Source organism: Sciurus carolinensis, chromosome 16 (assembly GCF_902686445.1).
Source record: "Sciurus carolinensis chromosome 16, mSciCar1.2, whole genome shotgun sequence".
NCBI classification, from domain to species: Eukaryota; Metazoa; Chordata; class Mammalia; order Rodentia; family Sciuridae; genus Sciurus; species Sciurus carolinensis.
The window spans coordinates 40,404,742-40,428,256 of record NC_062228.1 but is presented as its reverse complement, the minus strand read 5'-3'; the positions used below and the strand labels follow the sequence as shown (position 1 = coordinate 40,428,256).

Here is a 23,515-nt window from a genome sequence, read left to right as displayed (position 1 = left end):
CCTTTCACCGGGGGCTCCTGGACGTGAGACCGTAGTACACCGGAGTTCTCATTGCGCTTGGTTCAGAATTTCCACCATCATCCATTTGCCCATCATCTATTGTCCATCTGCCTGTCTGTCCTCCATCCTCCACCCGCCTTCCATCCACCCTCCATAGTATCAGGCTGTAAAGATGACTGCAATCGTGCCCTCTGAGGACGGGATCATGGTCAAGTGCTTTGTGCCGTCGGGCTGCCCACTCCTTCTGAGTCCCATGGGAGGAGAACAGGTAGTCTGAGCTCAGGGGAGCTCAGGTGGTGCTCAGGGGAGGGAGAGGTCAGTTCTGGGTAGATGGCTTAGAGAAGCCTTCAGAAACTGAGCCCGAAGCCTGCTTGGGTGTGGACGGGGTGACGGTAAGGCAGGAGTGTGTGTGTGTTTGTGAGTGTGTGTGTGTGTGTGTGTGTGTGTGTGTGTGTAGGAGTTTACATTAGTGGGAGGCCCAGAGATGAGGGCTGGCAGGTGTTAGGCTGGGCTTTGACCTGCCCTGCCCTCCATCAGTGCCTGGCTCCCCTGGGTGACCTCCAGGTGCCGTCTGCTGATCTGTCCCTCCCCCCAGCGCCAGTCTCCACTTTCGAAAGGCAAACAGGCGGCGTGCCAGAGAAGGTTCTAGAAAAGGGCAGCTTAGACGCACTCACCGAGGGGCTGCCAAAGGAGAGACGATTTCTGCCCAGACCCCGGGAGAGGCCCCAGGTGGGATACTTGCCTGCCATTAGCAGGTCACTGCCAAAGCCTCAGAGGAGCAGGTGCTTCAGGAGGAGGGAGAGCACAGCAGAGGTCCCGGGACCCCTCAGAGGTCGCCCCCCTGGGCCCACGGCTCCCAAGTCGCCTGTCGAGTTAACTGGGGGGAAACTTCGCCCAACTTAATGAGAGCGCCCAACAAAGTTGTGCGGCTGAGTGATTGGAACGCATTGTTTTGTTTCTTTCATTAATTCCTGCTGCCATTCGGGATGCGGGGATAAACAATAGCAGGGGCCTGTAGAGATCAATACCAGATTGCTGATAGTGCCTATCTGCTCTCGGAGCAGATTATTTGATAAATGGCATGGTCCATACGTTTTGACAGGTGTTCACCGAGCAGCCTGGACCACGCGCGGCTCATGGAGCTCCATCACAGGAAGCCAAGAGAGCGGGCAGAATATTTCCTTTTCGGTGTGAACCCATATTGAAATTGTTGCTTTTAAGCTACTGATAATGAATTTCCAGTGAGAGATGGAGGGAGGCCGGGGAGGGAGGCCGGGAGGCTACGGGCTTTACTTTCCCTCATGGTTTGGGTTTCTGGTTGGGTCCTGGCTCAGGGGAGATCATGAAAGGATTCTTGTGGTGGGCAGGACAGTTGCCATGGGGAGACTGGTTTGCAGGTGGAAAAGCCTCCAGGGTCCCAGGCCTCTAAGGCGCCTCTGAAGGAATCCTGACTCCTGTAGCCAAGAGTCGACTGGGGAGGCCAGCGGAGCAGGGGCTGGTGCCCACCCTGCATGGAACTTCAGGAGAGGAGCTGGGGACAGCCAGGGCAGTTGGGCACAACTGGAGCTCCCAGGACCTCTGACCTGAATGTGGCTCCAAGGGACGATGGAGGCTTGTCACCACGGGGTCTTGTTGCACCCTGTGTCTCTGCACTGGGATAGCTACGGACATCCTCTTTCCATTTCCGCCGTCTTTCCACCATCTGTCTGAGCTGGTCCCCTTTTGTCCTCTGTTGGAAGGACCCAGCCTTGGCTCCGGCACCACTAGCGCTCTGCTCTGGGACGGGTGAGTCTTTGAGGTCCACCTTTTGGCCTGTCTGTCTTTCTTCTTCCCCAGAGCCCCCCGTACCTGTGCAGAGCCTGTGGTCCAGAGGGTGTTACCTGGGATCCTGGGGGTGCATAGAGGAGGGGCTAGAGGGGCCACCGGATCAACCACAAGTCTGGACGGCCACGGGGGGAGCAGGTGCTCCCAGCCGGCTGTCTGATCCTGGGCAATCAACAGGACTCTCTCAGGAGACCTGGAGGAGGCAGGCCGGTGTTTGGGGGGCGCTGTGGGGTACCCGGCATTCTCATGGTGTGAGAAAATGTCAACCTCCTGGTTTTTCTGCAGAGAGGGCTGAGCCTCTACCCAGAAGAGGCGTGACCGCCGGACAGCCAGCTACGATGACTCCGAGAGCTTGCCACGTCTCACCCCACCTCCAGGGGAACAGTGTCCAGGGATGGACTTTGCCTTCTTCACTGCTCTGAAATGCACCCCTCGCCCCCCAAAAGAGGGGACTCTGCCAGCCCCGCGGGAGCCTCCTTCCTCGGAGGGGCGGTCCTTTCCCAAGAGGGTCCTACTGGACGGGCCACGTGACCCTCCGCTCCAGAGGGCTGGGGAGGCTGGGGCCGTGATCTATGGAACGTCAGACGTTATATTTTAGACTTTGCTTTTAAAAATCTCTAACAACCTCCTAAGGAATGATTTGACATCCTTAAGTTCAACACTGGGCACAAATAAAGCTTATGGCAAAATTAACATAAATCATTAGCATTAATCACGCAGGGTTATTGATAGCCGTTCGCAGGCATGTGTCACCATCCTGGCGGGGACTCGGGTTGGCGATATTTCTTCGACCCGCATGCTGGTGGGGCAGACTTTCTTTCCTGATTTTCCTCCTCAGCTCCAGAGCCCTCGTTCCCATTCGCGTCTCCTCGCGTGGAGGCCGTGGAGGCCGCTGACTTCATTGTCTTTTTTTCTCCCTTTCCTCTCGTTTTTTAGAAACTGGATTTCTAGTCTGGGTCAGAATCCATCAATGTCTGTGGCTGTCACCCACCACGTGACCACTGGGAGCAAAATCGCTGGGTGGCAATTAGCGATGGTGGCCTGCATGGATCAGTTTCAATTTGGTAGCCTTCACTTCCACTTACGCATTCATCTGGGAAGCCGAGGAACATTCCCAATCCCACCCCGGCATGGATGCCAGCATGCTCCGAACGCTCTGAGATGATGTGCTTTCTTACCAGCCCAAAGTGTGGAGAGTGGAGGACACAAGAGTAAAATAAAGCCAGGAACAGGGCTTTATCCTCACTGATGGCATTGAAGGTGGGTTTCCTCTAAGCACAGAATATCTTACCTTTGTTGAAAAATAAACAGGAGAAATTCCATTCGTGCGAAGCCCTCTGGGTCTCTCTTAAGGGAAATCTACTTGTGGTTTTATTAATGGGAGTATAGACTAAAGAACAATGGAGGTGATGGGAAGGAGCTCTACGGTCACACAGACCAGACCACACTGACTGGAAAGTGTTGCGATCAGCACAGATTGGGACAGGGTTAGATACACAAGAAATGACAGGGAGCATTCACTTTAGACACATGAGAGACACATGAGACCCACACGAGACCATGATTTCCAGCTTTCCCTATTTGAAGGGTTTCCAGGGGTGAACAGGACAGAGTTCTGAACATCCTGAAGGGTAGCTTCAGAGATGTGGATATGTGCTCAGAGCAGGGGAAAACCTGAGCCCTTCAGCATGGGCCCCAAACGGCATTGAGTTGGAGGTGGGGAGTGAGCTCCCCATAGCCAGAAGCATTCAACATAGTCTCTAGGGCCACCAGAGGGAGAGGGTGGGGAGGAGGCTAGTCATTAGATTGAGGGTGGGAGAGATGGTGCCGAAGGTCCTTCCCCCCAGGCAGAGCTTGGCATTCCACCGCTGTGCTCAGATCAGAGGCTGGAAAGACGGGAGCCGACTTCCCTCGCTCTCTCGCTCACCGGGAGCCGCAGCCTCAGCGGGGCACTGAGCGCCTCCGGATTCCGTGGGCCTTCTCTTAACAGCGCAGCTGCCTCATAGGATGTGACCGGATTCGGAGGGAGCCGCGCCGTCCCTTCGTGGGTGGGAGGCGTGTTCAATATCTCTCTCCCTTCAGTCACATGCCGCCTGCAGAATCCCAGAGAGCCAGTGAGCCCGGCTGGCAGGGGGCTGTTAATTAGCCATTTCCAAGTGTCAAAGGCTGGTCTGGCCTGGACCTTGACAAATAAGGAAAGAGGTCAGCCAGAGCCCAGGGGGGCGGGGAGGGTGTGTACGCGGGGAGGGGCTTCTTAGCCTGACCTGCGTCCTCAGGAAGATGGGGGCTCCCTGCTCTTGCCAGCGGCCCCAGTGACTCTCTTTGCCCCAGTTGTCGGTCCTTGTCTAGCGCTGCTGTGTGTTTTGTCCTCTTTACGTGTTTTGGAAGGAGGGGACTGCACAGCTTCCCTGTACTCTAGGGTACAGGATTCTAGACAGGACCTTCCACATTCCAGAAATGCTCCATGTCATGAGAACCACCCAACCCCTACTGGATTAAGCAAGAGGGGAAATTTTTTGAACTCTGTATACCAAAGAGTTTGCTGTCATGTCTGCTTCAGGTGAGGTGTGATCCAGCAGATGAAAAGATGTCGCCATGGACCGTGTTGATACTGGCTTCAGCATCAGCTTCCCTGTAGATGGTACCTTCGCCTTTCAGTGGCTCTAAGCCCTCCTTTCTTGAATGCGTATGCTTCTGGGAGTGGCAATCTTTGGGTCTACACAATCATCAGCTAATGAGCTAGAACTGGGTCATTAATTCCTGGGGTAGGAGTAAAGGCATCCATTGATTGATTTATGACAATTGGTATCCAGCCGTGGTGCTGTGTGAGAGGCCAGTCTGATGGAAACCTTCGGGACTGAGGACGGAGGGGTCGGGGCTTTCCCCTAGAAAGCTGTCAAGGAAGAGCTGACCCCAGCAGATTGAAAAAGCTGAACGGTGCCCCCTTCAATCTAAACGTGTCCAGTTCTCAGAAGATGGTTTCCCACTCGGAACCCTCTCAGCTTTCCTGGGGGATCTTGGCATCTTTGATCTTGTTTTTTTTTCTTTACCATTTTTCTTCCAGAGTTTTGTAAAGTTTGAACCTCGAGGCATTTCAATTCTCTGGGAGAAAGGAAAGGTGAACGTAGTTGACCACCAATGTGGGAGCTCCGGAAGAGCAGAAGCGCCATCTTTCTTCAGGGTTAGATTGGCAGGCTGCTTCCCGGGCCTGGGGCTTGCTTTGCAGACCAGCGACGACTTCACTGGGCATGCGCGGAGAGCCCGGGGACTCAGCTCGCAGACCCAACAGGTCAGTGAGGTTTCTGCAACTGCGTCACTAGAGTTATTTTTATTTCTTGAATTTTTTTAGTTGACACAGTAGTGGCAGGTCTTTGGAGGTAGAGTGTGCGGATTTAATTCCTCCTCTCTGCGTGGGTGCCCATCACCTAACCTCCCCAGGCCCTTGGCCCACCCCTCCGAGCCCCTAGGGACCCCAATCCCACTTTCACAAGAGCCTTTGCTTTGCATGGGAAGCTTGGTCTCCCTGGGATGGAGGTGTTCCCCGGCCCCCAGTGCTCACCGGCAGCCCTGCAGAGCATCGTAATGACGGGGAGTGGCAACCTCGGCAGGCATGGATGGGTCCCTTAATTTCATGGTTTTAAAAGACGTGAGTTGACCTCAGTATAATTCCTGTGTTTTAGTCATTCACGTGTCATGACTCAGTACTCATTCATTAACTATAGTGCTTTTCAAATGAAGAACGGAGATGAAAATTTTCCTTAATGATGACAAGTGATATAATTTAGTTTTATTTCTGTCATATCATGGTGCCCGTGAGCCTGGCCACGGCTAAGGGTCTCTCTGTGGCGCCACCATTAGCTCCTCTTAGCCAAGGGTTCTGTTGGACACGTCACTCTGGCCCAACCTGATCGTATGGGTCTGAGTCATCCCTACGTTGATCCTTGCTTCTGGTTGGTTTTAGCTATGTGGATCCAATAGACCATCTCAATGAAGGCATACCTACTTTGAGGTGGGAGGTGATAGGGGCAGGGGTGAGGGGGACGATGCAGTTCAGAATCTTGGGTTTCATGCCCTCTAGGGAGGTGGGCGAGGGGCTCAGGCTGAGCCTGTGGGTGGGCAAAACCCTCTTTTCCTCAATACTCCTCTTCCTGGTTCACTGCATAGGCTGCTGTTCACAGATTCATTTCGCTGGCTTTTTACAGCAGCTTATTTCAGAGGCAGTGACTTCTTGAGCTGGGATTTCAGTGGGATCTTTGTGACGAGGCATCGGAAGCCTCCCTGTTTTTTTTTTTTTTTTTTTTCAATATCCAAATATGAAGGTCTCATTTTGGAAAGTGAAAATAACCCCCTTTCATCCTGATCGCTACCCAAACAACTCTTCCAAGTCTGGGATTCAGGGATGAGTGACAGGACCTGTGTCCCGGGTCTTTGGTGGGTTTATTTTTTGAGGGGTGATTCAGCGCCTCTTTAATGTGGATGTTCTGCGCCCATCTGAAGGTGTATTGAGACTGTTACACTTTACCGGCACCGAATGCCTGGCAGGAGCGAGGTGGTGGAATCTGCATTTGGCATCCAGCTCCCACAACGCTTTCATTTTTACAGATGCTCTTGAAGACACCGCCTCTCATATTCACTCATATACCAACGTGGTCCAATGGCACCTCGCCCTGACTTGCAGAAGTTCCTGGGTGACCTTGCGGCAACAGTGGCAGCAGACATTGAATGTTATTTACCTTAATGAAACTTCCCCGGGTCACGGTGTGAATGGCATAGAGCGTGCCTCCCCACATCTGGCCCTTTTTTGGGTTGGCTTTTCCCGGGGTGGCCACCAGCTCTGGGGTCATTTAGAAAGTGGAGGCAAAGAAGCTGGGTGGAGCACTAACAGTCGGGGCACCTGGGCTGCGTGTCAGACCTGGCTTTGCAACCAGGCTTTACCTAAAAGCCACGGGAAATGTCAGTTTTCCCATCTCTAAAATGGTCTCTGATGTCCCTCCTAGACCCAGGAATCTGCGGGTGTCTTTGTTTTGCTGCTTTTGAACCACTGTTAAGCGTTTCTAGAGTGTGGGCTGTGCATCCGGGCACTGAGCCTGGGGCGGTGGGGTGGGGAGAGACCAGAGGCCTTGAGGCCGAGTCTCTGCCCTCGGAGAGTCCCCTCTGGGTCAGTGCAGCAAGAGGCGTATTCCTAAGACCAAGCAGGGCTCAGTCAGGACCCCTGTGGCTCAGCTTCATGGAAGAAAGGGGACTTGATCGGGGCTTCCACGCTCCTGGCAACTGTATACCTCGAGATACTTTACGTCCACGTGAATGTGGCACCAGAGGGTGATGGAGAGGGCTCTGTGGGGCAGAGGGGAAACCAAGACACATAGGTTAGCAGGAGTCTTCGCATCCTGTTGCCCCCAGGTTCACTGATGTCCCTCAGGATATTGCTGTCCCCATGAGCTTTGGAGGGAGACCCTCCCCACTGTGCTGAGAGTAGGGATTGTGGAGCCGGGACAGGGAAAAGGCTCTCCCCGTTTAAGACCAGCTCCCTCTGGCCATCCAGGGCCTGGAATGACCAGGGCTAGCCTCAGTGGAATGTGGAACGCAAAGGCTCCTGTGGAAGGGTAAGCCAGTTTCCTTGCACCCGGCGTGGGGCTGGGGGTTGGGGGCTGGGAGAGGGAGCGCGGTGGTTCCAGGAAGGGCTTGTGAGAGCTCTGGAGCTTTGGATGTCCTCCTTGTCCTCTGCCTACTCCGTGGCACTCTTCCTGGACCTCGCGGCTTACAGAACTGTGACTGTCCTCAGCTGCATTTAAATAATGGCGCTGCAGGTGTCTGTGGCCCTGCAGGGTCCCCGTTGGCGATCATGTCGGCACTCCTCCATCCTGGTCACAAGCTGCGTGAAGCCGGGCCAAAGCGGCTCCAAAGGCTTTACTTTGACTTGGAGAGGAGGGGGAAAGTACCCAGGACTTTTATTTCTGTCCTGGGTGGAACTTCTTAATTTCAGGGCCCAGGCCGTGTGACGTAGCGGCTGGAGTGCGGCTTTGGGAGAGGAGGCTCCTGCAGGAAGCCAGAGCGCATGCAGGGCTCAAAGGGTGCAAGCCTAGCAGCATCTCAGGAGGGATCATTTACAACGCGGCAGGTGGCTCGGGAGCCCAGGGCGCACTGGAGAGAGCAGCCTGGGGCTCGAGGCTGCCCTTACCAGGTGCTGTTCCCCCTCCATCCTGCCTCTTACCGGGGCTCCCATTCCCTCACCAGGGAGCCCATGACGCAGTCCACGAGGCTGCCTCCCTGCCCACAGAGGGGTCCCGCAGAGGCGCACACCCCAGCCTCTTGCACAAACCCCAAGTCACTTGCTCCCCGCAAGCCTCAGTTTCCCTCTTTGCAAAGTGAGCACTAATGAGAGTTCCCATCTCGCAGTTATAAAAATGCAATGACAGGAAGTGGGCAGGTCCCTGGACTATTTTGCGAGCAGTTCTTGTTTACATAGGAGGACCACCTACTGGTCCACACACTGTGTTTCTGTGGAATCCCTCCATGGGGCAGCTTGCGAGTGCCCAAATCGTAGTTGACTGCAGGTGGCTAGACACCCAAGCGCTTGCTCTCAGCCCAGGCCCTTGGCCACCTGGCCTTGGCAATGGCTTGTGGACTGTGGTGCTGGTCTTGTCAAGGTTGGGTGAGGAGTGCATGTGAGTCTGGGATCCACCCGAAGATCCCTGGTGGCTGTCTTACAGCTTTGTGCTATGGGGAGGTTGGGGACAGGATCTCATACAGGAAGGTTCTGGGAGAAGCCCCAGGATTAGGAATGGGTGGCCTCCTTAACGAGGATGTTGGGGGCCTCTGCTCGCTCTCTGCTTCTTGTTTGAGAGAGAGGAGGACAGTTTGCAGAACAAGCCCCCAGTCCTTCCAGCGACCTCAGGCACAGAGCCATGCTGCTCAGACTCAGCATCCAGTCCCCTCTGGAGAATGACAGTTTCAGCCTAGGGATGCAGAGCGTCCCTCAGCTGGGCAGGGACACTTCTACCTCAGAGACCCAAAACTCCCCAAATCAGCGTGAAGGGAGCTGGCTGCTGGGTTTGTTTGGAGACAAGCTGTACCCTTTATTTATGTTTCTCTGAAAAACAACCAATGTGTTTTGATGATTTCTGAAGAGTTTAAAAACAATATACTTAATTGCTATGAGTAATTTCAGAGCTCATTAATGTAATAAATCTCTGGAGGGAAATATTCTTAGTTAACGATCAGCATAAAATCGGAGAGTCTCACGGAGTCAATGGAGGCTCCAACTCCTCCTGCACTGGAGACAGGAAGGTGGAGGTGGGAGACAGAGGGAGCCTGTTTGCAAATGACAAATGTCCACAACTCTACAGCTGACTGGTGTCACCTTGGGACTGGGCAGAAACTGTTCCCTGCCATCTTGTCACCTTGAATGAACCTCGTTAGCATTGTCATCCAAGGTTTTGTGGTCTTGGAACTTTGGAACTCCAGCTGGGTGAATTTTGGTTAAGGCATGGTAGTTCCCATGAACCCTCACTCTAAGTCAAAATAGAATTCTTGACTCCCGAAATCCCCAGTGCATCTTCCCCCACCTGATAAAGGCACCTCCCTCCACCTGCTAATTCAAACCAAACATCTAGGACCATCACCGGCAGATATTGCATAAATGATCTGGGTCTGCGATCTCTGCTCTCTTTTGGTGCCATCTGCTCTGACTCAGGGATCTCGCCTGTGACTTGCTCGGGCTACGGGGTGTTAATGAACATGAAAAATGCTTTGCACTTGGACTCTTCTGCCCTTGCACCTTGGCCTTCACCATGAGAATGTGCTTGGTCTAGCCTGTTGGAGGATGAGAGCCAGGTGCCCAATGGCCCCTCCTCCTGGTCCACAGCGGATTTCCTGCCAGTGCGTGAGCAAGTGCTGCCCAAACCAGAGCAGCCCAGGCTCAGTCTAAGTAGCAAAGTTCAAACCCCTGAGTTTGGTATGTTTTTCAGGCAGTATTATCACGGTGGATAGATGGCTGAAGTGTACCCTTGATTCCTCTCTTCCCGGCAAGCCTCCTCACATGCATGTATCCATTCAACGCCACATCCGGTTGGTTCCATCTCATTATCTTTTACATATGAAACATTCCCCAAAGGCCCATGTATTCAGATTTGGTCCCCAGCTCATGGTGCTATTCAGAGGTGGTGGAACCTTACAAGAGGCATGGCCTATGGGAAGGAAGTTAGGTCACTGTGGGTGTGCCTTTGAAGGGGATATTAGGACCTCACCCGCTTCCTTTCTCCATGATTCCTGGCAGCCATGAAGTGAACAAGATTCCTCCACCATGTGTTCCCACCATGATGTACTGTGTTGCTGCAGGCCCAAATTGACAGGGCCAAGTGACTATGGAGTGAAACCTCTTAAACTGTTAGCTGAAACAAACCTTTCTTCCTTATAAGTTGATTATCTCAGGTGTTTTGTCATAGCACAGAATGCTGACTAACACAATCTCCAAATATCCCTTGCCCAAGCTGTTATACTTGCTCACCTAGCACAGGAGGTCATGCACCCTGTCTTTCCCATTCGTAGCTTATGAGCCTCACTAAAGTCCTAGTGGTCTTTTTGGCAAAGGAGAATTTTGCTTACTTTCTTAATACCTTGTAATGACTTTTGATTTATTTAAAATGAAATATTGCCTCTTGATTGTGGCCTACAAGGTCTCATATGACTTCATTTTCGTGCCTTTCTCCACCCTCTGCTCTTACTGTTCTTACCCCTTCTTACTTACTAAAGCCACAGGATCTTCTTTCTGTCCTTTGAGCACATGAATCTTGGGTACTGCTTCAGGGATTTAGCACTTGCTGCCTCCTCTTTGCCACTGGTACCTCTGTTCAAATGTCTGTCTCCCCCTTAGAGAGGCCTGGGTGGCCCCACCACACTAGTGGGATGCTCTCTCCTTCCAGTCTCAGATGCACATTGTTTCTAACATCTGCTTGCAGCTCAACCTGATTTGCAGTATCTTCTGAGACTGGAACATGATCCAGAAGGATGTTCCCAATAATTTGGGTAAAACCCAATTAAGCAGCTGGCCACACACAGAGAAAAGTCCTGAGTGTGGTGCTCTGAACATCCTCTGGATGGCCTCTCTGGAGCTAGTGACCCAGCATGGACATCTGGCTGGCCAGGGAAGTGGGGAGGGGACGGAGGTGGGGGCTTCCTGTTAGCCCTGGAGAGACATTCTGATGCTGAGCATGGGCCTGGCCTTGGAATTCTTTTCCAGGTAAATCTGAAACTTCCCCCACATTCTAGGCTTAATGCTGCTGGCCCTGGCTCCAGCTTGCTGGATCCCTGCTGGGCTGCAGGCTTCCCGGCTTCCCAGCGCTGCTCCTTTGGACCTCAGCTCTGAGGATGGCTCTCTTCCCAGGCTGATGATCTGGGTACATGGCCGAGGACACCATGACTCCTACGTTAGTGGGAGTCAGGATGCTACCTCAGCAGGGTAACATGGTTCTCTGACTTCTCAATGCCACCAAGGCTACATCTTCTTTGCACACTGTTACCTTGTGTGGCCTAGCTTTAAGACACCAGATGGGTCGTCACAGCGTTTCTCTTACTTCATCAGTGAGGTGGGAGGTGAGTTTTCTTCAAAGGAAAAGCCTGTCTGAGGTTGTGAAGTGTTAGACATGGAATGGTATTGATGCAGTAGAGGCCTAAGTGGAGAAGGCATGTGTGTGTGTGTGTGTGTATGTGTGTGTTTGTGTGTGTATGCATGTGAGTGCTGATTTCCAGGTTACCGTGTGTGTACTTCCAGGTTAGCAACAACGCTTTCTGGGATTTCAGAGGTACATCCTGTCAACCTCAGTGGTTCCATCTGCAAAGAGGGGTTGGGCTGGCTTGGGTGAGAGCGTCTAGCAGAGAGCCAGGTGCTTCAGGGAGACTAGTTATTGGGCTTCAACTGGAGAAGGTTGGTCTAGCTCAAAGAATGTCATGTTCTAATGCAACAGCAGCGGCTTGGCGGGCAGAGGTGTCTTCCTGGACCTCTCTCTTTTTCTGTCCCTGTTATCTTATCTTCTGGAGGACCTGAGCTCGGAGGCATGAGAGACCCAGGGAAGTCATTTCCCTTTTTTCTCTTTCTTTTCCTCCTGGTGACTCCCCAAGTCCCTGCACAGCTCTGGGAGTGGAGGACATTCTCTGGTGTGAGATAGGCTGAACTTGAGCATGGGAGGAGGAGAGATGGAGACAATGGGGATGGAGTCTTCACTGCAGAGACCTTGGAGCTGTGTCTTTACCCCCTGAAGCTCCTGGAGCAGGAGGAGACTCACCATGGAACCCCAAATGCCAAATGACTGGCCCTACCCTTCCAAGGGACATTCTCAAGTAGCCACAAAATGGCATGAAGAAGTAAGCCACGTGGGGAAGTGAAGCCAGGAAGCAGATGTGGTCTTAGTGCGGTCTCCTAACAAGATTTCTACAGGGCTCTTTTCTATATATTTCAGTGTTTTCTACTTAAGCAAAGGAAAGATTTTCATAAATACCCGTGATGCTAGGAGGGAGCCTCAAAATGCTGTCTATGTTTTTATTGAGCATTCAGGAATACCAAGGAAGTAGAGGCAAATAAGGAGGAGGGGTAGCCTAAAGTAAATGTCAAGTTCGAGACTGGCTGATGCACACTGCCTGCATTCGCCTGAGACCTTGTGCATGATGAGCGGAGGGAAGGTTGGGGTGGCTTTTTGAACCAACATATCGCAGCCATGTTGATGTGGGTGGTAATAATAAAAGTTGGAAAAATCAGAGTGATTGGAACAGTGTGTTTGTACTCTGTTTCATTTTCTGCTTGGAGCTAGCAAACATTCTCTCCCTCATAGTACTGGTTAGTTTTGTCTAAGACTAAGAGCAGGGAAATATGTCACTGCAGTCTATGAATTATCCATGCGACTGGGAAGTGTGTTTCTTTACTTAACTTTCTCCATTTCAAGCAAACTTATTTTTTTTTTTTCCTCTTGTAAGTCGAGAAAAAAAAAATACCCTAACCCCTCAGACAGTGACATTACTGTCACCTGCTTAAAACAGTATGACGTTCTTCAAGTCTTAGAATACTCTCTGGGGCTCTCTGTTTTCCATGAAAGCATTTATTTCAGTCAAAATACTTCATGTTTTTCTCCACTCCGACATTTCACTAAAAAGGAGTTGCAGAAGAATATAGCAACTCAAAACTACCATGTGATTTTTAAACCATCTCTTTCCTTTCTCCATTAATAAACCTTTCTCAGGTCCTGGGTGGGTGCTGCCCGTGGGCGGGTGTGGCTCCCGGGCAGAGCTGCATGCTCAGGGTGCCCTTTCCTTGGGAGTCTGGAGTCTGCCTGAGAGGGGCTCCAGGAGCGGGGAGGGGACAGTGCTCTGCCCCGGTGTCCCCGAGGTGCCCTTGCTGCTGTGTTACACCTGTGTTCTTCTCCCCCAGGGAGGCCGGGGACAGGCGCTCCTTCCCGTCCCTGCTCCCGCCTGCTGCAGGCCTCCTCCTGGAAGGCAGAGGGGGCCGCTGCCTTCATCACCCGCATGATGAACCTTTTGAATATTCGGACGTGGGCTCCTGGCTGGAGATGTCATGTCTTTCCCGCCGCCGTTAGTCCGGAGACAACACGGCCTCCCCTGGTTTACCTGTGTAGTCCCAGGGCGTCTCAGGTGCCGTGCGCTCCGCGTCTGCTGTCAGATGTGGTTGGCAAGAGACGAGGACAGCATGACCACTGGGCACCGCGCACTACAGAGGTCAGCTCGCAAGGACAGCGGGATGGCAGTGATGTGGCCGTGACTAGTTGTCAAGTGAGTGGAGGAAAGATCTGGAAGGGGGGGAGGAAGTGGCAGGCAGGGCGGTGGAGGGGGAGGGACGGGGAGAGGAAAGTCTTGTCATCCCTGATGAAATATTCAGTGCTGTCGGTGATGTTCCATAGGCTGTTTCCCCCACGGGGATGGGTTTCTAGATCATTCTTCAGGCCCCTCGCCGCAACTGGAGCACAATGTTTAATAGATTGGTGGTGCTCATCAGAGACATCTGTAATGCATTAGCAGTGGTTTCATGCTGGAGGATGCTGGAAGGTCCAGGCAGGTTTTATTGTGTCGGCATCACCCACGTGTGTCCACGTGTGTAAGCGAGCCCTCGCACCCGGGGTCTGCCTCCTCTCTGCCAAAAAATGACTTTTTCCTCCAGCATGCCACCTTTTTAAGCCTATAGGGCTCCGAAACTGCGGTATAGTAACAAGTTTGTGAGATTTTGGAAAGGAAAACACAGTAATGATGCCAGTTCTTATGATCATAAATAATCATAATTAACAGGACTGCTGTATATTTATGTTGGTTTGTTTTCAGACACTTTTCATTTTATTTTGAATTTTTTCATATTGTGTTGACTTGAAACACTTCTGTCTATAGCGTGGCGTGCTCTGCAGAACACTGGAGAGCAGCAACATACTTTATTTGTCCTCGGAAACAGACCACAATAATGTGGTAACTTCTATCTGCTGGCAGGTTCACAGAATGGCAATATTAATCTCATTGGAATTGCTATATATTAGAAAGAGAATTGAAAGCAAAGGTTCGGAGTTCTTTTTTGGACCAATAACATTTTTTTGGACTATCTTCATGTATCTACTTTGGTGTCCCAGGAGGGCTCATATACATATTTTCCAGTTTAAATTCTTGATAAGCTTGGGTGGGATAACTTGACGATGAATAATGACTCTCTGTCTCAAAATGTATGGTGACTCATGGTTAAAAGCCTGGGAAGGGGAACAATGGCTCTCATTCTGACATTGAAAGAGAGGTTGTGGTCTGGGTCCTGAGTGATCAATAATCTATAACCCATACATTGATCTTTGGACTGGGGGAGCATTTGGTGAAACACTCAGAAAATTTAACGTGGGCATGTGCAAATGCTGACGTGCTCCTGGTGTTGGAAATGAGACCCCAGGCAGAGGAGGCTGATGTCAATAAGCATCTGATTGTTTTTCCGGCAGAACAAATGCATCTGCTGTAAAGTAAATTTCCAGTTGTGAATCTGTGGCTGGGACTCTGTCCTCTAAACTTCCCCCCTGCCCCTCTGAGGAGGGGCTCCCACCTCGACACTTCATCTGTGGCAGGAACCCCCTCCCCGCTCTCTTGGAGGGAAAGCATGACTCCTTTCTGGGGCTCTGTGGACAGCTTCAGCATGGGGCACACTTTCTGGCGAGAAGAAATGAAGCAAAAGTTTTGTTTTTCCTTCTTTCTCTCCTTGGCTTTCCCTGGGTTGTGATTTTTAAACTTTTAATATGTGCATACTGGTGAAGCATTGTCCCTACTTAAATTATTTGCCTCCCCGTATGGCAGTTTTGTTGGGAAATGAACTATTCATGCAGCTTTTAGAGTCACTATGGGTTTAAATTTAAGCCTTAGGCCAGGTCTACACAGGCAAAGACCAAAGATGATTATGATTATGGTTTCAAGCTCTCTTTCCGTGATTATCAGAATATTTCATCCAGAGGCCATAGTAATTTTATTTCTCTTTCTTTAATTTTTTAAGTCTGTGTCCTCTGACCAGTGGGGCTCACTCGCCCTGGCCTCAGTGGGTGCCGGAGTGCCTGAATCCATACCAGTTCAGGTCACTGAGCCCTCTGTGACTATGTCCTGTGTAGGAATGGATCCTGAAGTGTAGCTGGATAGTGAAGGATCTCTATCCCTTTGGGGGCAGGGCAGGAAGGGTTGGGGGTGATCTGAGAGTGTGGAAGGGTGAGGAGAAGCAAGAAAATACTGACTGGTGGACTTTCTGAAAGAGAGTGGCTGAGACCCTGTCTCCCTCACCCATTAGAGGCTCTGCTCTAGCGCCCCCTGGAGGCCTGGAGACAGCTCCTTGGGTGGTGCAGAGATAGTCTCCTTGGAAACAGTCCTAGGGGCAGGGGAGCAGAAGTGAGGGGAAGAACATGGTGACTACTGTGTGTGGGTTCTGTGGTGGGTTCATGGAGACATTTGTGAGTGTTTGAAAAGCTCCCATCGAGGATTCCTAGGCATAAATGGGGGTGCTCTGGAGAGGGCAAGAGGAGTGGTCTTTGTAGTTTGGTATTTAAAACAAATGTGACCTCATTGCAGGCTCCTGGATGCCAGTGACATGTGGATGTGCTGGTTTCACAGCTTTGCCCAAGCCGAGGCCAGTAGCTGGAGCAGCCCATTTGTGCTTCTCTTTCTGTCCTGCCTCCGTGCACAGGGATGCCCACATCCCCAAGATGGCAACCAGAGTTACTTTCACTCTCCATGAAATGATGGTAGAAACTTTGCTCTGAGCTGACTCCAGTGAATTTTCTAACCCAGTTGGATCCCATGTCCCAGCAAGGGTCAGATGCTCAGTCTGGTTGAGAAAACATAGAGCTGTTCTATTGAGTGATATTCTAATGAATAAGTAAAAAACAGAAATGTCTGTCCTGAGACTTTAGTGTGCTCTATGTCAATCTTTTAATGACTCTTGGAGATACATAAAAAAATTTTAGGATCCATTTTACAGAAGAAGAAACTAAGGCTTTGGTGATGAAATAAAAATCTTACTCAAATTCCCAGTACTAGGGAAAAGGGGTTTGAACTCCAGCTGTCTGGTTCCATGCCTGTGCTCTCAGCCTACGTTATGACAAAGACCTTGTCCCCATGTATTTGACGTGGACCTTGCTTAGCTGGCAGGTCAAGCGTCCCGGATCAGGATCTCTGTGATCTTGAGCAAATCACACCCTCTCTTTGAGTCTCAATTTCCTTATCTGTCAAATAGAGATTGGGACTGGATTAACCTCCAGGATCCACCCTGGTGCCAGATCAGATGTCGGCCTGAAATGAAAGGTAGAACATGCCGGGGGCATTTACCGAGGGCTTTCAGGGCTAGACAAGTGTTCAGGTGTGTCCTGGTTGCTTCTCTTGTGTTGCAAAACTGTCCTGGTGTTGTATTTCTTCATCCACACTGAACTGTCAGCGGGTTGGACTGTGGCAAGGCCGGTTTCTGACTCCTCCAGGCAAGTCTCTCCCTCCCCGGCTGCCCTGAGGCCTGCTCTCTTCCAGCCCTTGCCAGTCTCCACCCCAGTGGGGAGGGGACAAGGTGGGGGCTTCTCCATGAGCCCTGGCAGGGATCCTTGTGCAGAGGAAATGGAGAACCCTTTGAAGGCAAATAACCCTTCTCTCATTTGATGTGGAACTTTGCTTTCTTGGATCCGGAACGTTCTCAAGGTGGGGTTTATTAATTGCTGTTCCCCTAAAACCTGCATTTCCCTTCTTACTTGGCATCAGGGGCTCCCCTTGTTAGCTCAGTGATGGAGTTGAAGATTCCCAGCAGGGAAGAGGCCCACTTCCCATCCCTGGGGTAACGTGGGGGAGTTTAACCCTACAGAGGCCTCTGTGCTGGTTACTGCCCTACCTCCTCCCATTTCCCCATGTCCCAGGAGGTTGACCAGCAAGCTGCCCTTGATGGCCTGTTCCAACTGGATGTGGCCATTGGGAACCCCCAAAAGAAATCAGAAAAGAAGGTGGGTGTGCTGTCTCAATCTCCTTTCTTGTTTTGGGGTCATGTGTCGGCAGCGTCTGTCAGCTCTTGTCAGGGGGGTCCTCCCTCTGAAGCTCCTGGGCTCCTCCCACTCGGGGAACTCTGCTTCTTCCTTGTCCCTCATTTCCTCCCTCAACCAAGCCCACACTGCTCTCTGGCCACCTCTGGACGTCTTTTGTTTCCTGCTGCCTCAAGCAGCCTCTTCTGCCTAGTAGGGCTCCCAAGAATAGCGCTGGTAGCAACAACGGTTGAGGTCAGAATCTTCCTGGTTCACAGAGGAAACCAAATCCCAGGGATAGGCTGATGGATGACCCAAGTCACAGCAGAGTTTGGTGCATCAGCTGGGACTCAAACGAGTCTCCAGTTTCCAAATTTGGTTCTTATTTGTACAGTTCTCCTCATGGGATGATTCAACTTTCCAAAAACTTTTGATTGTTCATGACAAGGAAACTTCCTTAAATATTTAGCTTGGCAAATAGGAGGAAACCAGGCATGGGATTCACAGATTTTTCCAATGGTTTCCACTGTCTTCGGCAATTGCCCCTCATTTAATCTTAAGTGAAAACTTTTGTTTTCAAGCATTCTCATGACATTGAGATACATAGGAAGGTGGCTGTGTGCCCTGTTGGCCAACATGAGAATATAAAGTAAATGATTAGCGAAAGACAAGTGGAATGTGTATTTACATGTTATGATCTATGTGCGGGTAAAATGAGTGGTACAAATGTATTTTTAATTTGTGTGTATTTATTACTTGTGAAAGTGAAGACTAATTATGCTGTCTCCATCCTGGCGTTCTGAGAGAGGTTTGTAAGTAAGCCTGCCCTGCCTTGCAGGCTGCAAGGGGGCCGGGTGGGTGCTGGGAGAGGTTTCTGGAAGGAGACTTGAAGGACGAAAGGGAGACAGATTTAGCTTCCCTTGTCACCTTCTTCTCAAATTGCCCATCCAGGTCGGTGCATAATTGTGACTTCCTCCTGCAACTTCTCCGTCTTGTATCCGAGACTGTAATTCATTTCCTCCCCAGTGGACATCAGAGGGGGCAGCCCACCAGGAGATGCATGTTAGGTGGGGCGAATCTGTCCACCGAGGTTTTAAATCACCCGGCTCACACCGAGGCCGCCGGAGTCCTGGCTGTGGATGGGCTATGCGTCCCCGGAGTTGCAGTGAATTCTAATTACAGGCTCCAACTGGCATCGGAAGGCAGTTACGAACTTCAGTGAGGGCAAGCAGTTATTCTTGGTAGCTGACACAGGCGCCTGACTTACGAGGAGGTGCCATCCTGGGGTGGGGGTGGGGACTCAGGGAGGAAGTGGTGGAGCAGGATGTAGGGGGATTCCCTGGTGGAAGTCAATCTCCCGTCTCCTCAGGCCTCTGATCTGCCCTTGTGAGTTGCTTTTTCTCTCTACCCTGGGGCCTTGATTTAGATGGAGGGCTTCCAAGCCTACTCTGTGGTTCTGGACCTTGGTTGCGTAATTTTAGAAATCCCTGGTGCCCAGGTGGCACCCCAGACCAATTAAATAGTGGGGTGAGACGTGGCTGACTCCACTATGCAGCGAGGGTGGAGAATCCTTGCTGTTAGGCTGTGGCTGATGTGTTATCCTTGCCCACCTTCTCCCCTCAAGAGCGGCCCCTCCTGAGGAAGGAGGGTACTTCCCAGAGGCTGTCTCTATAAGGTGGCATTTGTTAGAGATAACCTTGTCTCAGCTTGAATTTTGATTCTCAAGCTTGTAAATCTAGAAACTGGATTTTATTCTGAGATGATGAAAGTGGATCTGTCTTTTAGCTGCGAACTCACCTGAGTCAAGGTTACAAGACTGACGCCTTATGGCATGGTGGGACAGAATACAGTGTGGAAACTCAACTTCTGGCGTTAGCCTGAGCTGATTTCTCTCAGGCTGAGATGTTTTCTTACGACAGCATTATCTACTCTCCTCCTAAGCAGGTCGTTTCTGATCCTTGGAAGAAGCCAAAGCCAGCTGGCAGCGAAGGCACACAAATGCTCCAGGTAGCTTTGGGGAGAGAGGGAGTCTCAGGAGGCCAGAGTTGATGTGCACAGGGCAGATGATGGACGCTGGGGCACTTGTCTCCTTACCCCTTTCCTTTGAGTTCTCTTTGCCAACGCGTTGTTGACACTGCATCTTGGATGTCATTCTGGAGAGTTTGTTCCACGACAGACTCAAAACAGTCACAGCAGAGCACGTGTCTTAGGGATAAGCGGACTGCTTTGGGGACCTCACGCAGGGCCTTCCTCATTCCATTTTCAGGAGTTCTTAGTGAACTGGAGAGGTTTTCAACAGTCCCTGCTCTAGGCTTGGGGCATGGTGGGCTCTGGGAGGGCTGACGGAGGCCGGGCCAGGCCAGCCCAGAGAGGCCTGTCTGTTTCCATGAGGTGCCCACAGTCAGCAGCTGGCTACAGAGCAAAGCGGGTCTTGGGGTAGTTAGCTGGTTTAGAACACACATGAGAAATGCTGTTATTTTTTGCATTGTTTACACTGATGGTATTCGATATTAGGTATTACTAATACATAAATGAAAAATGCATTTCTTCAACATTGCCATCTCTCATGGTGACACGCATGTTGAGCTGGTTTGGAAATGCATAGTTCTAAGTGGCGCATGGCCGGAAGCAGTTAGCTCCTAGTGCTTAGGCTCCCTCATGGGTAGCTGCCGAACCCATTCATGAACTAATCCCAGGCTCTCCAGCGATGCTGCTTGGGCTCCTCTGCATTGCACTTTGCATTTCAGCTAAAACCAACAACGTTAAAGAAAGAATTTAAGTGAATTAGGCTGCTTATCTCCAGATTCAGACAATGTGTTCAGCAATAATGAGAGGAACATTGGGTCTGGATTTATGGACTCAGGAAAGAGATTAAAACTTTGCTCACCATGCATTGGGTAACCTACCTCAATCAAACATTGGCTGTGGTGATCAAGAGGTCTGACTCTGTACCCTGGTCCCATGACTCAGTAGCTATGTGACTTCAGACAAATCATTTAGCCTCTCTGTGCCCCAGTTTCCTCACCTGTGAAATGGGTTAGTGATGGAGTCTACATACAAGGGCTGCCCTGAGGGTTAAATAAGGATTAATACTTTCAAAGTGCTTAGAAGTGGTTGACCCATAGGACATGCCGTAACAGGATTTGGTACCAATTCATTTCTTCCACGAATATTTACTAAAAATCTATCACATGTCTGGCAAAATTCTTAGTACTTGATATTCAGTGTGTGCCCACATGAAGTATATATTCTATGTAGAACTGTAAGAAAAGGTGATTTCAGGTTATTGTAAACACCATGAAATGGATAGCTTTAGAGTCACAGAAAGCCTCTTTGCCAGGGGACATAATGAGAAGAGACCTGAGTGATTTGAAAGAGTTGTCCAGGTGCTAAAGCCCTGTCAGAGGATTGAGATCACTATGAATGCTGGAGAGGCACCTGGAGTCCCAGAGGCCACTGGAAGGCAGGTGTGGGGATGGGCCTGTGTACCTTCCTTCCTTCTTTGTCTTTGAGTAGAAATACCCACCAGCCAACAGGCACTTGAGAGAGCTGAGTCCATGTTAGGCCCTGCCTTGGGGCGGGGAGCGGCCTCATGGAATTTCTTTCCCATATTGTCACAGGCTTCTGTGAAGTGACACTTCAGGAAACCTGTCTGACAAATGCATTATTTTAAATCTCTCATAGTCCTATGGTGGGGACAGTCCATTCCCTTGGAGGGGACCCACCAGAGACAGTTCTCTTAAGCTGCAGCTGCAGGAAAAGCAGACCCATTACCTTTTCAGTTTTATGGAAAAGTCCTTCTTAATGTGTTTGTTTTCCTTTTTGCTTTGGCCCCACGGGAAGCTCAGGGCCAGGTTTTCAATGTGTTTTAGTTAGTTTTTTTGGTTGCTGTGACCAAACGACCTGAAAAGACCAACATAGAGGAGGAAAAGTTTACTTTGGCTCACGGTTTCAGAGGCTCAGGCCTGGTCAGTCAACTCCACAGCTCTGGATCCAAGGTGAGACAGAACATCATGGCGGGTGGATGTGGCAGAGGAAAGGAGCTCAGACATGCTTGTCAGGAGACAGAAGGGCTTGCTCACCAGGGAGAAAATATAAACCCCAAAGTCATACCCCCAGTGACCTGCCTCCTCCAGTCATACCCTGCCTGCCTACAATTACCACCCATTAATCCATCAGTGGATTAAACCACCAGTTAGGTTCCATCTCTCATGATTTAATCTTTTCTCCTTTGAACTGTCTTGCATTGTCTCACACATGAGCTTTGGGGGATGCCTCATAACACGATGCCTTTTAGGACATTGCATGATCATGTGACTATGAGTTGACCGTGTTTCTGCCCCTGGAGGTGTTTCCTAAGAGAGACACACCAATCCGTTTCTTCTGTCTCTTTACTTGTTCCTTTTGTTTTGGGAAGAGGAAGGAAGGAAACCCTTGATAAGTACTTGGTCATGGGTAGGGCATTGCTGCCCTGAAGGTGGGAGCCAGGTGGGGAGCTGCTCACCGGGAGAGCAGCCTGGAGTGGTGCGAAGACTGTGAAGCCTTGGGGCAGCTGCTGCTTTGTAGGCCTTGCAGCTGGATGACCTTGACAATGGCCCTTGGCACCTCTGGTAGGTGCCTCCCAGAGGTGGGGCATCCTGCTGTGAGTCATGGATTCTTAGATACACACTTAAAAGAAAAACAAAACAAAACAAAAAACCCAGTATGGTCCCACAGGCAGGCCAACTCCATCTAGTACTCAACCAAAGAAAGAATGGCCAACCAAGATGGAAGAAAAGCTGACCATATGTTCTTACCAAGAGAAGGTGTGTTGGTCTCCAATGCTGTGCTAGACGAAGAGACTTTCAAGGGTATTGTTTTGACCCCACATCAACCTCTTGGTATGTGTTGACTTTGGGAACTAACTTCACACAAGTTCCGTGTAGGCAAAGTGAGGTTCATGGGAGGGCGGAAGGGAGAGTTGAGTCCAGCACAATCCCCAGGGCTCCATTTTCCTTGAAAAGATCTGCACCTGGAAGTACAATGGCCAACCTACCAAAGCTGCCTCTGATTCCTACTAAGACAAGGTGGCTCAGGCTGCACCTCAAACCAACTTGAGTCCATAGAACATTGGGGGTCACCACTGTAAGTGAGGTTCAGACTGGGAGTGGGGAGTGGGTTGTCTTGGATGGAAGTTGTGGATCTAGTCCAGCTGCATCTTCCAGAAGACAAGTGAGAACTGTTTGAGTCATTCCTGTTCTGTTCTTTTGAGTTATTTCCACACACCCCTTTGTGATGGTCTTCCTTTGACTCCCCCAAGTCTGCATAGTGTGGTTAGTGGTTGGCCACCCATTACCAGGAGGAGGCAGGGGCTTTCTTCCTTATGAAGGACAAATCACCCCAACGATCTTGAAGCCAATCTCTGTGACTGAGGCTTGGGGAGCTCAGAAACATCAGATGAAGTTTGAATAGCTGAAGATGGGTCCATCAGCCCTAATTTGCACTGCATCACATTTGCAAGTTGCAAAATGGAATTTGCAATTGCTTTTCAGCAATGTTCAAATTAGCACTTCTTAGCATATTAATGAACTACTTTTTTTTTCATTATGTGACCAATTTTAATGTAAATAGCAGTCTCAATGCAAAGATTAGGTCAGTGCTTCATGGGAATAAAATTCCAGATCTTCCTTTGGAGGCTGAGATTCTTGCTCTTGGATGGGCATGACTTCAGCCCAGGGCCGCAGCCCAGATGCATGGATTTTTTGGACTCCTTGGTCTGGCAGGCATTAGGTCTGGGATGCTTCTGGCTCAAGAGAGTCAACAGCCATGAGGAGGTTACAGGACTCGTGCTTAAAGAGGCTGGTGACTCAGTCAGCCAGGTAGTAGAGTAAGGGTGATGTGAAGTCTATAGAATATCTCCATGCTTGCCTAAAAAAGAAGACAAGGTATACCACATGCAACAGATCACTTTCATACCTACAAAGGAGTGATTTTCTTCAAAATAGGTCAGGAGCAGCTATGACTGAGTCCTGCACACCTTTCTCTTCTGAAATGTTTTCCTGTACTAATGCAATCCCGGTATATGCTTAAAGTAGCTGGTTGCAGGTCTTAAGTTTACGTTGTCCACAATCCACCCCGGGAATTTTCTGGAGCCATGCCAGGACAAATTGGAAGGATCTTGTAGTTCCTGGCCATGAGCATCCCAATGAGGGGACCCA

General features: G+C 50.5%; 1 long non-coding RNA gene across 1 annotated transcript in view; it reads left to right on the top strand.

The window, feature by feature from the left end:
* The first annotated feature begins 4,912 nt into the window (after nucleotides 1-4,912).
* The window catches only part of LOC124967158 (uncharacterized), a 51,354-nt gene continuing 32,751 nt past the window's right edge, over nucleotides 4,913-23,515 (top strand). Inside the window, exon 1 of the long non-coding RNA XR_007105471.1 lies at nucleotides 4,913-5,113. This is a non-coding gene — a long non-coding RNA (uncharacterized LOC124967158). The remainder of the gene's footprint in view (nucleotides 5,114-23,515) is intronic.